General features: G+C 39.1%; 1 long non-coding RNA gene across 2 annotated transcripts; it reads right to left on the reverse strand.

The window, feature by feature from the left end:
- Positions 1–599: 599 nt before the first annotated feature.
- Positions 600–9013, reverse strand: LOC134761518 (uncharacterized). 2 transcript variants are annotated; one of them, XR_010140217.1, is made up of 3 exons: positions 6456–9013; positions 5379–5597; positions 600–4892 (listed from the first exon to the last, which is right to left on the reverse strand). It is a non-coding gene; the product is annotated as an uncharacterized LOC134761518 (long non-coding RNA). The 2 variants fall into 2 exon arrangements; XR_010140218.1 differs by lacking the exon at positions 6456–9013 and having other exon boundaries at positions 5379–6447.
- Positions 9014–13404: the final 4391 nt, after the last annotated feature.

Here is a 13404-nt window from a genome sequence, read left to right on the forward strand (position 1 = left end):
TCCTCCAGGGCCAGCCCCAGGGCTTCTGCAAGCACACAAAGTGACTTTGTACAAACAAGCCATATGGGTCCTCGTAGGGCAGAAGAATTACAAAAAAGTGCCTCTTCTAGGTAGGGGAATGATAAAACAACGCTCCCTCTGAGCGGACCTTGCTCCTGGCTGACACGACTCCTGTGCCAGGATGCAAGGCTTGGCAAGTGAAGGCCAAAATAAAAGTTAGTCCCCACCAGTGCCTTCCTGGCCTGGTTTCTTTGTGTAGGGCACAGTCTGTACAATTCTGCCGAGTCCTGTCTGCTGCTGCCTAGAACCAAACAGCCTCACACCTTGCTCTTATAGGGCCTGTGCCCACTTAGGACAGGACAAGTGGGATTCAAGTCGAGTGGCCAGGAAGTCTGAAGGGAGTTGGGGAGTAAGAAGGCATGAGGAATGACCTCCTTCATTAGACCTGTACTCCTGTCCTGACAGACTTCTTGCCACTTGTTAATTAAGTGACTGAGGGGACTCAGGTGAGCTGGAGGACACCCCCGTCTTTCTCCAACAGGTGAAACAAGGTGGTTCTTTTCTGTAAGACAAATGTGGGTAATAAACAGAAAAAAGGCCAGCAAACAGATCAAGTTCCATAAAAACAAATGCAATCAGTGCATCCTTCTATGACAAAGGTTCACAGAGATGACAGACCAAGTGTGTGAGACATGTCCTGTGCAGGGACATATGTGACCTTCTGAGCTGTGGGGGAAGGTGCAGCTCAGCGCAAACCGCACTCAAGATGAGTTTCATTTCCCTTCTGGTGTATCTCCAGAGCGTGCTGGCAAGTGTGTGAGTCCACTGTTTCTTGCTTCTCGGCACCAGTGACATCATCATTTAATAAGTTAGGGAATCACAACTACATTTCAAAGAATCATTCAGTTTTCTCATTAAGATTCTATAGGATTTTTTTTTCCACAGCAACAGTCTTGCCAAAATAATGTTAAAAATAGACCTGGTAATACTTTTCACATTTGTAGGCAGTCATGAATGTTTAACAGTGTTTATGTCCAGCAGATGCACATAACTTTAGAATTAGGCATGAGATTTTACACAGTAATACAGAGTACATATATTGTCAAAAGGATTTTTGTTTTTTTTTTTTAAATAAAGCAAATACCAAGCCTAGGGGAAGAAAAACCTGTTCCCACTTCATCTTCTTGTAGGAAAGTGTTTAATGCATAAAACGTTGGGAGGAAAAGGCATGTGTAAAATGTATGTGAAAAAAGTTTTCAACAGTGATTAAATTTGGATATTTTGACTCACTTAAGTGCATATGGTAAATTCTCAAAATTCAAGGGTCTGAATTCTGGCTCCCAAAGTAGAGAATTATTTTGGAGACAGGCAGCGTCCTATGCTTGTCTGAGTCTGCATGGCTTGGGAAAGGGACACATAGGTTTGGGGCAAGCTGAGAGGTGGTTAAGGTCAGAGATCCCTCTGCTGAGAAAATACACCGAGTCTGACTGCCTGGAATTTCTCAGTGAGATAAGCTCTACAGGTCACTGGCCTACAGAAAATGAGATGCTACCTTAAAAGAGGTAAATGAAGTAAAATGTAATTATAATGATTTTAAAACAGAAGTTCTACACATTAATAACTCTATTTGGGGGACTGTCCCTAGGGAGTCCCAATGAAATCACTGGCTCCCAAAAAACTGGCCTAGATGGCCGTTAAGGAATCTTTTTACAGCTGGGCCTACTTGACATTTTGGAAATGTAAACGTGCCTCCATGCATCTGGAGGACGGCTACATGGATGTTTCCTGAGTTCCCAGCTCTCCTTTTTTATTAATAGTTGTAACTGATCAACAGACGATAAAGAATTGATGGCTTTATAAATATAGCTCTTAAATACAGTCATCGTAACTTTCTGATTAGCCTTGGCTGGAACTTTTTAACTTCTAGCCGTACATCTACGAATGGAAGTTTTCTTGCTTTGGGGGTAATCACATAGATGGAGATTAACTCTCTTTTTGTCCCAGGCCCTAAAAATTATTTTGACCAAAATGTTTAAGTCAGGGGTTTCATGTAGACACAGCTTAAATGAGTCATTAAGAATTTTATTGGTTAAAGTAGGCATATTTTTTTCCTAGTAGACATAATGACATAACAGTAATAAAAATGTAATATTCAAGTAATTGGTGTAATGTAATTACAGTTTGGTCATAAAGTAAGATTAGAAGTCTGAGATGGCTGTTTTGTGGGTGTGCATTTTAGCATCTAAATGTAGTCTTCAAGGTGCCTGTCCGGTCTGCCTGGAATACTAGTGCAGATCATCACATAACCAGGTGGCTGGGCGCCCAGCTGAGCCAGCATTATCTCTGAGTCCTGTTTACCCAGTCTGCCCTGTCTGGACATTGGTGTCCTGCCTGCTTCAGATACCTAACCATCACAGGAACTGAAAACAGTGTTTCTGGTTTTATATAGACAACAAAAGGGGGAAATAAAGGTGGCCAGGGTCCTCACTGGGGAAGGGACAGACGGAGTTCCAGTGCCATCCTAGAATGGCCACCTCTTTGCCCACATGATGCTGTAGCTCCCCATCTCCCTTAAATTGCAGTGCTTGGAGCAGAGAGCTCCCATATGCTTCTGATGTGCTACAGTGTCAGCCTGTTCTGGCTTTTGGAGGGAAGAACAATTTCCAGATTGAGGCTGAACAAAAGGAGCTGTCTTAGGCATTTGACCAAAATATATTTTATCAAAGGATTTGCCATCATTGGAGATATTCTTTCAACTATTATAAATGAATTTCTCCCTGTTTGCATTTCTTCTTTAGTGGCATAGCCTGCAGAAACACAAAATTTAAGCAAGAGTACTTATCCATTTTTGAACACAAACATAACATTTTAATTAACAATACTTAGAATAAATAATTTAAAGAACATCAGATTTCTTTTTTACTATTTTTTCCTTTTCAATTAATCAGTAATTTGTGGGGAGACAATTTGAGACTACACAAACCAATTCTTATCAGTCTTCCTCTACCATTGATGATCTTTTAATGCCACTATTCTTTCTATATTTATTAGTTGGCATTCTTCTGCAAAGAAGACCTTTCACTTTCTCCTCTGTTTACTTATTTATACTGCATGGACTCATGAATATTTATTCTATGGGTGACAAACTAGTACTATCATTATTTATTTCGATGCTCAAATTGTCCCAGATTTGGCCAGTAAGAGCCTCTTCCAGCTCCATTTTTGACATTTCCCCATGGTTCTTTGACCAATTCCTTATTTTCTTATGCAATAAAATATTCAAGGATCATTTTTCAGGCATCTTTCCCTGCCCTGGTTCTGGGATCAGGCATTTCTCCAAGGAACCCTGAATACCAGTGGGGAATGATATTTAGAAACTAAGATCTGGGCACTAGGTATGAAAGATCATCACTTTTTAAATGTGTAAAATTTATTTGGAAAAATTTCGGGTGCTTATAAAGAGCTAAGCATGTGCCACAGGTGAAGGCTGCCTTTGGATCCTGAAAGGGTTGGAATTCTAAGAGAAATTGCCCCCCGCCCCCGCCGGCCCTTGCCAAATAATGTAAATATGTCATGTAGTATGCCAATTACAGTTTCTGCAATTACTCTAAGCAAATACCGTTGTCTAAACCTATTTCAAAAGAACGTTAGTATCACTCCTAATTGACAGCTCTTGATGTCTGCTAACTCACAGTTCAGTCATTCGTCAACAGCATAGAGTGATTCACAAACTTAATTTCTTGCCAATGTCAGTGACTTTAAACATCCATTGTCTCCAAATCCCCCTTTATGAATATAAATCACACACCTACAAAGGCCTGTCATGAATGCAGCAGGCCACATGCAGTATGTCTGTGCCTCATCATTCCTTCTGGCATGTCACCTTAGTAAACAATGTATAGAGTCTCATTCTAACCCTTCAGTCTGTGGTCTTGTTTTCCACAATGGTGGCTGCTGAGCTGAGGCCCCAAGGAAGGTGAGAAGCCAGCCACACTGAGCCAAAGGGCTGGCAACAGTGACTGGAGCAAGGCTGGACATACAGGATTCCCTGTCTTTAACTCCTTTAAGTAAAGTCAAGGGAAAGCAGAAGTTGGTATCCGACTGATGCAGACTGTTGGCTTTTACTTGGCATGTACTTTCTTACTGCTTGAGAAATGTTATTTTTTCCTTAAACTTCTTTCTCATTAATCTTGTGTTAAGAGTGGTCTAACCCTGTTAGTTTGGTAGGCAGCTTCTGTTCCAATTAGCATATATTTCCATAAGTGTTGAGTGGGGAAGGGAAGGAAAATGCAGAATTTCTAAACTATTGACCTTGAGGGACTTGTAGGAAGGTGTGTCTGACATGCTTGTAATACAACTGACTCTGAAAAAGCTCTAGTAAATGGTTAAGTTATGGTTGGCTCTGATGATTTATGCTGAACAGAATAAACTATGATGGAAACATAAAATATTTCTAAGCTTACACTTTAGTCACTCAATATACATGAAACTCAATCTTCTTACTTAAAAAACAGATAAAGCATTGAGAATCTCCTAAGGAAATCAAGTTGTTTACTAGCCTTGTGTTCACCCATGTCATGCAGACCAAGATTAAGAGCTGAAAATGCTTTGATATTCTCCACTGCAAGGCACTGTGTGATATCCCACTTAAAACTATTCCTACCATTCCACCAAGGGACTTTCCTTTCCACTGACAAGTTGAAGGAGGAATTCAGAGACAGTGCTTCAGTAGCCAAATTGTTTCATTGTTCAAGTATATTGATAGGGTGGTTGTCTAAGCAGAAAATGCAGAATTAAACGAAGGAAGCTTGTTTTGAGAGCAGGTCTGTCACCATCTATGATACATATGACAAGGAAGTAAACAGGAAGTGCTGAATTGGCTTGGTTTACTCCTACAGGGACAGAGAGAAATAAAATCAGTGTTTACCAAATGGAAAAGCACAAAGTTGGTACAGAGAGAAATGTTATTTTCAGGCTTCTAAAAAGGTATTACAAATAACACAAAGTTTCAAACCTATAATTAAAAACTATTTTAAAAAAGTTTTGATTAGGTTCCCTTCAAAAATAGGCATTTTAGGCTGAAATAAATTCTTAAAGTTTTGACTCCCACCTATGCTGGTTTTTCCATAATCCACACTCCATAAATGCCCCTCTTAAATAACAGATTTCAGGAGTAAAAAATATGTCTTAAAGTCATCTGGTAGAACTTCAATGCTCCCACTTAATAGATGAGGAATCCAAGACCCCAAAGTTAAAGCAATTTCTCAAACACCACACAGCCATTAAGGGCAGGGAGAACTTAGGATCCAAGTTACCCATCAGGCAAGAGTTATGAATAGATATAATTTCTTAGTGCCAGATCCACGGAGGAAACAAACCTTGTGGTGAAGGGGCCAAATGTATTGTTGGTGTAGTTTTTTCCAGAAGCCAAGACTGGGCCTGTGGGTCCAAACTGAGTGTACTTCTGTCCTTCAGCAGCTCTGGACAAGGGCTAAATACCATCTAAATGCCTGACTCCAGAATCATGAGAAATAAAAAAATCATGTTGTCTTAAAGCCACTGAGGTTTGGGGTGGTTTGTTACACAGCAAAAGATAACTGAAACAGAAATAGGCAGGATCACCCCATGAGGCAAGGAAGCACATCGGCTGAGTTGTTTACTAAGGGCAAAGGCGATATGGACTGGCTAACAGAAGACGGAAGTTATAAATACTAGCAAGGACCATTGGACCAGTTAAAGAAATGATGACAGTAGTGGTTATAAGTATTTCTTACTTTAATATGAATACAGCATTTTTTTGGTATTAATTTTCTTTACTCCCCCGCTTCCATTCCCTATCTAAATAGAAGATGTGTTAATAGTGGCTAGCCATATAGCTCAGTATTTAGGTTACAGGATATTAAAGAGGGAGTGTGACTCAGAGAAAAGAGGAACAAATATCACCCCAAAATGGATGTGTCATATAGGACTTAATAGCCTTTTACTAAAAAAAAAAAAATACACTTTTGGCGAGGCATGGTGGCTCATGCCTGCAATCCCAGCACTTTGGGAGGCCGAGGCAGGTGGATCATGGGGTCAGGAGATTGAGACCATCCTGGCCAACATGGTGAAACCCCATCTCCACTAAAAATAAAAAAATTAGCCAGGCCTGGTGGCATGTGCCTGTAGTCCCAGCTACTTGGGAGGCTGAGGCAAGAGAATCACTTGAACCTGGGAGGCGGAGGCTGCAGTGAGCTGAGATCGTGCCACTGCACTCCAGCCTGGGTGACAGAGCGAGAAACTCCATCTCAAAAAAAAAAAAAAAAAAAAATTTATATTAGAACAGTTTTACATTTACCAAATTGTGAAGATAGCACAAAGTTCCCATATACCCAACACCTACTTTCCTCTATTATTAGTAATTTACATTATGATACATTTGTCACAATTAATGAACAAATATTGGTAGTTATTACCTAAAGCCCATACTTGATTTGGATTTCCTTAGTTTTTATCCATTGTCCCGTTTCTGCTCCAGAATTGCATCCAGGACGCCACATTACATTTATATCATGTCTCCTTAGGCTCCTCTTGGCGATGATAGTTTCTCAGGCTTTCCTTGACAGTTTTGAGGAGTGTGGTCAGGTATTCTGTAGTGCCTCTCAAGTGACATTTGTGTGATGCTCAAGATTAGAAGGGGTTATGGGTTACTGGGAAGATGACCACAAAGGTATTTATATCCTTTTTTGGAGGACAGGGTTAGCATGCATCATGTTAGGTGGAAGCATTTTGCTGTTGACTTTATTTGGAGGTTAAACATGGTTAAAAGATGTATGTATGGGTACCAAGTAGACAAAGGGTGGATAGACTGCAGTCATTGGTAGTGTGCCAACCTGGTGAAACTTAAACTACTTTCCCATAGTCCCCTTCCCTACGGGGTTCTGAGTTAGAGTTGGCCAAAAGGGAAATGTATGCAGATGTGGAAGGTGGAAATGAAGCAGCTATTGATCTTTGAAGGTCTTGCAGGTACAGAGAAGGCACAGAAATGCTGACAGGTTCTAGCTTGTCTTCACTTTCTTCCACTCAACATTCAGTTCTGACTGAAGAGCCTATTGACCAACAGTGGCTCCCAGCTTATGCCAGACACTCGGTGGTGGGCCTGCCAAGGTGGCAGTTATACAGAAGCATGGCTTCCTACACACCTTCTCATGAGCCATCACTTTGCAGCCACTTTTGGCACCTAGTTGTTCTTTGTTTCTCACATTGATGGGTTGGTCTTTTTTTTTTTCTCTCTGATCCTCCAACTTCCTTCCTATGCTTTCACTTTCCCAGTTCTTCTCACAACTGTATAAGGTCTGATTCCTGTAATCCTCATCCCATAGTACACAGTGGTTCTGATTCTGTGACTGAACCCCTGACTGATACCTCAAGGTATGAGAGACTGATTTTCAAACTGCCAACTACAGAAGCTGGAAAAAAAATACAAATGCAGTTGTATAATAGTTTTCTATGATGCCATAACAAATGACTACAAATTTAGTAGCATAAATACCACAAATTTATTATCTTAGAGTTCTATAGGCCAGAAGTCCAGTATAAGTCTCATTAGACTAAAATCAGTGTTGTCAGGCTATGTTTTTTTCTGGAGTCTATAGGGAACAATCTGTTTCCTGTTCATTCAGATTGTTGGGAGAACTCAGTTTCTGTTTCTTCAGTACCAAGGTCTCCATTTTCAAGCGGTCTGTAAGCTGGGGCCATCTAGGAGGCCACCATATTCCTTGGCTCATGGCTCCTTTACTCTGTCTTCAAAGTTAGAACATCAAGTCATTTTCATGTTGCATCTCTCTTACCCATTCTTCTGCTTTTAAGAGCTCATGTGATTAGACTGTACCCATGTGGATAATCTAGGATAATCTAGGATAACCGCTCCATCTTAACTTCCTTTGATTGGCAACCTTCATGCCATCTGCAACCTTATTTCCCTTTTGCTATGTGATGTAACATATTCACAGATTCTGAGATTTGGATATGACTCTTGGGGTAGGGGTACAAATTATTTGAAGCATCAGAAAAAAACCAGTGTGGCCAGGACTTGAGAGAATAAGATAGTGGAGAAAAGTCAGGTTCTCTTTTTTTCTCATGAAATTTGCCAATTAACTGTGAGAGAAAGTGAGGCCAAACAGTCTGGGAATTATGGCAGTATCACTGGGCTGGGGAAACAGAGGTTGGAGTTTGGGGCTGCCAAGGCAGTTGAGGAACCATGATTCCCTGACCAGAGGAAACTACAGAGAAATAAGTCTATAATTCTGCATGCAATTTCCCCTTGAAGCATATGTCAACTCCAAAGCTGTACATGTGGTGGTGGGGGCGGGGGGAGGGATGGTGAGAGCAGCAGATGGAAGGCTAAAAATGTGAGCAAAAATTCTATCAATCTTGTCAGGTTAGGGGTTAGATTTCAGAGCTCACCAGCGTTGAAGGGGTCTGGTAAACACCATAGGCTCTCAGCTGAGACCCTAGGGATATTTTCTAGGAATAAAGGCAAAGCAGAAATAGATCAACTTTGATCCAACTGTACCCCATCTGCCTGCCAGAAAATTATATCCTCTGTAGAAAAAATCACCATCCAGAGCTTCTTTAAGACAGGGTCTTGATCTGTCATCCAGGTTGGAGTGCAGTGGTGCAATCATAACTCACTGCAGCCTCAAATTCCTGGGCTTAAGGGATCCTCCTGCCTCAGCCTTCTGAGTGGCTGGGACTACTACAGGCACATGCCACCACGCCCAGTTAATTTTTATTTTTGTAGAGATGGGGTCTTGCTTTGTTGCCCAGGGTGGTCAGGGTGGTCTTGAAATCCTCAAGCGATCCTCCCCCCTACCTTGGCCTCCCAAAGTGGTGAGATTACAGGGGTGAGCCAGCATGCCCAGCCCAGAGCGTCTATATCTTTTGCATATATGATGTCTGGCATTCAGTAAAAAACTCATAGACAAAGCAAGAGGCATTGAAAACCAAGAGGAAAAAAAAAAAAAACAGACAACAGAAACATCCCCAAGCAACCCAAATATTGAGGTAATAAAGAAGGGACTGGAACTGGAATTTTTTTTTTTTTTCAAAAAAGAATCAAATGGTGATGGTATAATTAAAAAAATTAAAAAAAATTAAGAATTCAGTAGATGAGCTTAATAGAATTTTAGAAGGAAAGTTCAATAGATACAAGATAGGTCAGTAGAAAACATTCATATTGAAGCAGAGAGAAAAGGAAATAAGAAATACAGAAAAGAGTACAGAAGACATATAATGTATGGTTAAAAAAATAAGTCTGACATACATCTAATTGAAATCCTAGAATACATAAAGAAATATTTGAAGAAAAGTGGATAGGATTAAAAAAAATCGATGAAAAATATCCAGCCACAGATTCAAGTAGTTCTACAAATTCCAAGAGAGAGAAAAACAAAGAAAACTACATGTAGGCATGTCATACTACAACTGTTAAAGAATAAAAGGAAAAAAACCTCAAAAGCAGCCAGAGAAAAGCAGGCACATTACCTTCACAGGGGCAACAACGAGGCTGACAACCAAAATGACAGAGGCCAAAAGAGAAGGAAGTAAGTCTGATGTGTGAAAAATAATGCACATTTTATAATGCAAAACTTTAGGAAAACAGAAATATCCAAAAATAGGATACAACTGAAAAGGAACCAGCCATCACAGTATGAAGAAATGTAGTGTGACAGGTCTCCCAACAGGTTATTTAAGGGTATATGTTCACTGCTTGAACCCTAAAGGCCAGGCAGTGATCCAAGTCCAGGGTGCCCAGCAGAGGAGCAGGTGTCCCTGAGAATCCAAACTTCCCAGAGAGTATCTGGGAACATACCAAGGAAAACAGTCCCATCACACACACGGTAGGCAAAGAGCCAGAAAATTAGCTTAAAAGCAGCCTTAAAGATGGGAGGCAGCGTGGATCTCTAGAGTTTGTCTGCTGCTGCCCAGGAGTTCCCTGTCTGTAAGTCTTAATAAACTCATCTACTCACCAAGCTGGACTTGTCTGAATCATTCTTTGGTTTCTTGGCATCTTCCCAGTTTGGGGGTGGGAGCAGTGTTATAGTCTCAAAATTTTATTTTTACTGTTATTTTTTTTTAGACAGAGTCTCATTTTGTTGCCCAGGCGGGAGTGCAGTGGTGTGATCTCAGGTCACTGCAACCTCTGCCTCCCGGGTTCAAGCAATTCTCCTGCCTCAGCCTCCTGAATAGCTGGGATTACAAGTGTGCGCCACCACTTGTGTGCCTGGATAATTTTTGTATTTTTAGTAGAGATGGGGTTTAGCTATGTTGGCCAGGCTGGTTTCAAACTTTTGGCCTCAAGTGATCCACCTGCCTTGGCCTCCCAAAGTGCTGGGATTATAGTTGTGAGCCACCATGCCCGGCTTCAAATTTTTTACATAACAGAAATACTCAGCAGTCTTAAAAAAAAGTCATGAGAAAGTGTTACTATAGGTTACAAAGAAGTATGTACTTTATGAACATATTGTGTGTGTGTGTGTGTGTGTGTGCATGTGTGTATTAAAATGTCAGTCATGTGTAGTCTCAACGTTAAAGGACTATGGCTAATTCTAATTGCATTCTTTGTGCTTTTCTGAGTCTTCTGAGTTTTTTGTTTGCAATGAATGAATATTTTAAAAATAATAAAAAGGGTGGTAAAGAACAAGTTAAAGAGTTAAAATGACAAAAATAAATTAAAACCAAGAAATACAAGTTAGCATGTTAAGGAGTTATGATGAGGCTAAGATTGTAGATTTAAATGTAACCATATCAATCATTACATTAGATATAGTCTAAAGAGTGGGATTAAAAGGCAGAGATTGTAAAATGGGTTAAAAAGCACCACCTAACTATAGGCTATCAATGAAAAAGATACTTTAAATAAAAGTAAAGCATGAAAAAATATGCATAATACAAGTACTGAAGAAAGATGAAGTAGATTTATTAATATCAGACCAAGTACACTTCAGAACATGACATACTGTCAGGGATAAAGAGGAAAATTACAGAATGCTAAAGAGGACAATTAATCAAGAAGACATGCCATTCCTAAATGTGTGTGTGTAACTGAGAACAGAACTTCAAAATACACTAAGCAAAACCTAATAAAACTCAAAGGAGAAACAGATAAGTCTACAATATTAATTGAAGCCATTAACCCTCCTTTCTCAGTAATTGATTGTAAAAAGTAGAAAATCAGTAAGTATATAGAAGAACTGAATAACACTGTTAGGTTGATGCAAAAATACTCATGGTTTTTGCCATTACTATTTCAAAGGCAAAAACCGTGATTACTTTTGCACCAACCTATCAACCAACTTGACCTCATATTTATAGAGTACGACATCAAAGAGCACAATACACATGTTTTCAAGTGCATATGCACATATTCTGGGCCATAAGCAAACCTTAGAAAACCTAAAGGAACTGAAATCATACAAAGTATGTCTCTATTATAAAATTAAACTAAAATTTAGTAACAGGAAGATATCTAGGACATTCTCAAACATTTGGAAACTAATCAACATATTTCTAAATAAGCCATGAGTCAAAGAGAAAATCAGAAAGGAAATTAGAAAATGTTGTGAATTGGATGAAAATGAAAACAAAACACATTAAAGGTTGTGGGATATAGCTAAAGTAGTGTTTAGAGGGAAACTGAAAAGGAAGAATAAACAAATTGCCAATCTTAGGAATTAAAAAGGAGTGTCACTACAGATCCTACAGACATTTAAAGGATTTTAAGATAATTTAATGAACAACTTTATGCCAAAACTTTTGTTAACTTAGATAAGGGACAAATAAGAGACAAACTATCAAAACTCTCTGAAGAAGAAATAGATAACCTTATATCTAATAGATAACCTTATATCTATCTAAGAAATAGCCTTATATCTAATATTATTCATAGCTAAAAGCTTTCCTACAAAAAACAATTCAGACCCTGATAGCCTCCCTGGTGAATTCTACTGAATTTTAACAACAACAACAGAAAACACTAATTCTACAGAAACTCTTCCAGAACACAGAAAAGGAAGCAGCAGGCCCAAACTCATTTTATGAGCCTAGCATTAGCTGATATAAAAACCAGAAATGAGACATTACAAAAACTCCAGATCAATACTTTTCATGAGTACAGATACAAAAATACCTAGCAAAATGTTAGCAAATCAGATCCATCAAAATGTCACCAGGCACAGTAGCTCAGGCCTATAATCCCAGTACTTTGGGAGGCCAAAGTGGGAAGATCACTTGAGGCCAGGAGATTGAGACCAGCCTGGGCAACAAGCAAGACCCTGTCACTACAAAATAAAACATTAAAAAAAAATGCCAGGCATGGTGATGTGTGCTTATACTTCTAGCTGTTTGGGAGGCTGAGGCGAGAAGATGGCTTGAGCCCAGGAGTTCCAGGATGCAGTGAGCTATGATCATGCCACTGCAGTCCAGCTTGCACAACAGAGTGAGACCCTGTCTCTTTAACAATACAAACACACAAATATATATAAATACACACATACATATTCACACACACACACACACACATATGCCCACACACACGGAGGTTAATACATCATGACTGAATTGCATTTATCCCAGTAATGGAAGATTAGTTCAACAAGTAAAAATCAATCAACATAATTTATCACTGGGGAAAAAAAATGTCTTCAAGGATGCAGAAATCCATTTGATAAAATTCAACATCCATAAAACCACTCAGCAAAAAAGGAATAAAAGGGAACTTCCTTAATGTGATAAAAAGCATCTAAGAAAATCTTAGCTAATTTAATGGGGTAAAGGCTGAATGCTTTCCCCATAAAATAGGGAAAAGGAAAGGATGTCCATTTTTACCACTCCTATTCAATAGTGTACTGGAGATCCTAGTCACTGCAATAAGACATGAAGAAGAAATAAAAACCATACAGATTAGATAGAAAAACAATTGTATTTGCAAACAAAATGATCATCTATGTAGAAAATCCCGAAGAAGCTATAACTGCCCCCACCACCTCAGCAATCTATTAGAGCTAGTAAGTTCAGCAAGGTTTTAGCATAAAAGGTTAATATACAAAAATCAATTTTATTTCTCTATGAAATAAAATGAATAATGAATAATTGGAAAATGAAAAAAATTTAAATATTTCTTATAACATCAGCCATGAAATATCCATGCATGAACCTAACAAAATATATACTAGGTTTACATTCTGAAAGCTATAAAACATTGATGAGAAAAATTTAAAAAGACCTTTATAAGTGGAGAGCTATATCATGTTCATTAATTAGAAGGCTTAATGTTGCTAAGGTGTCAGTTCTTTCCAAATTAAGCTATACATTGTAAGCAATCCCAGTCAAAATTTCAGAAAGTGTTTGGTAGAAATATGAAAA

The sequence above is a fragment of the Pongo abelii genome, chromosome 5, assembly GCF_028885655.2.
Source record: "Pongo abelii isolate AG06213 chromosome 5, NHGRI_mPonAbe1-v2.0_pri, whole genome shotgun sequence".
Classification (NCBI taxonomy): domain Eukaryota; kingdom Metazoa; phylum Chordata; class Mammalia; order Primates; family Hominidae; genus Pongo; species Pongo abelii.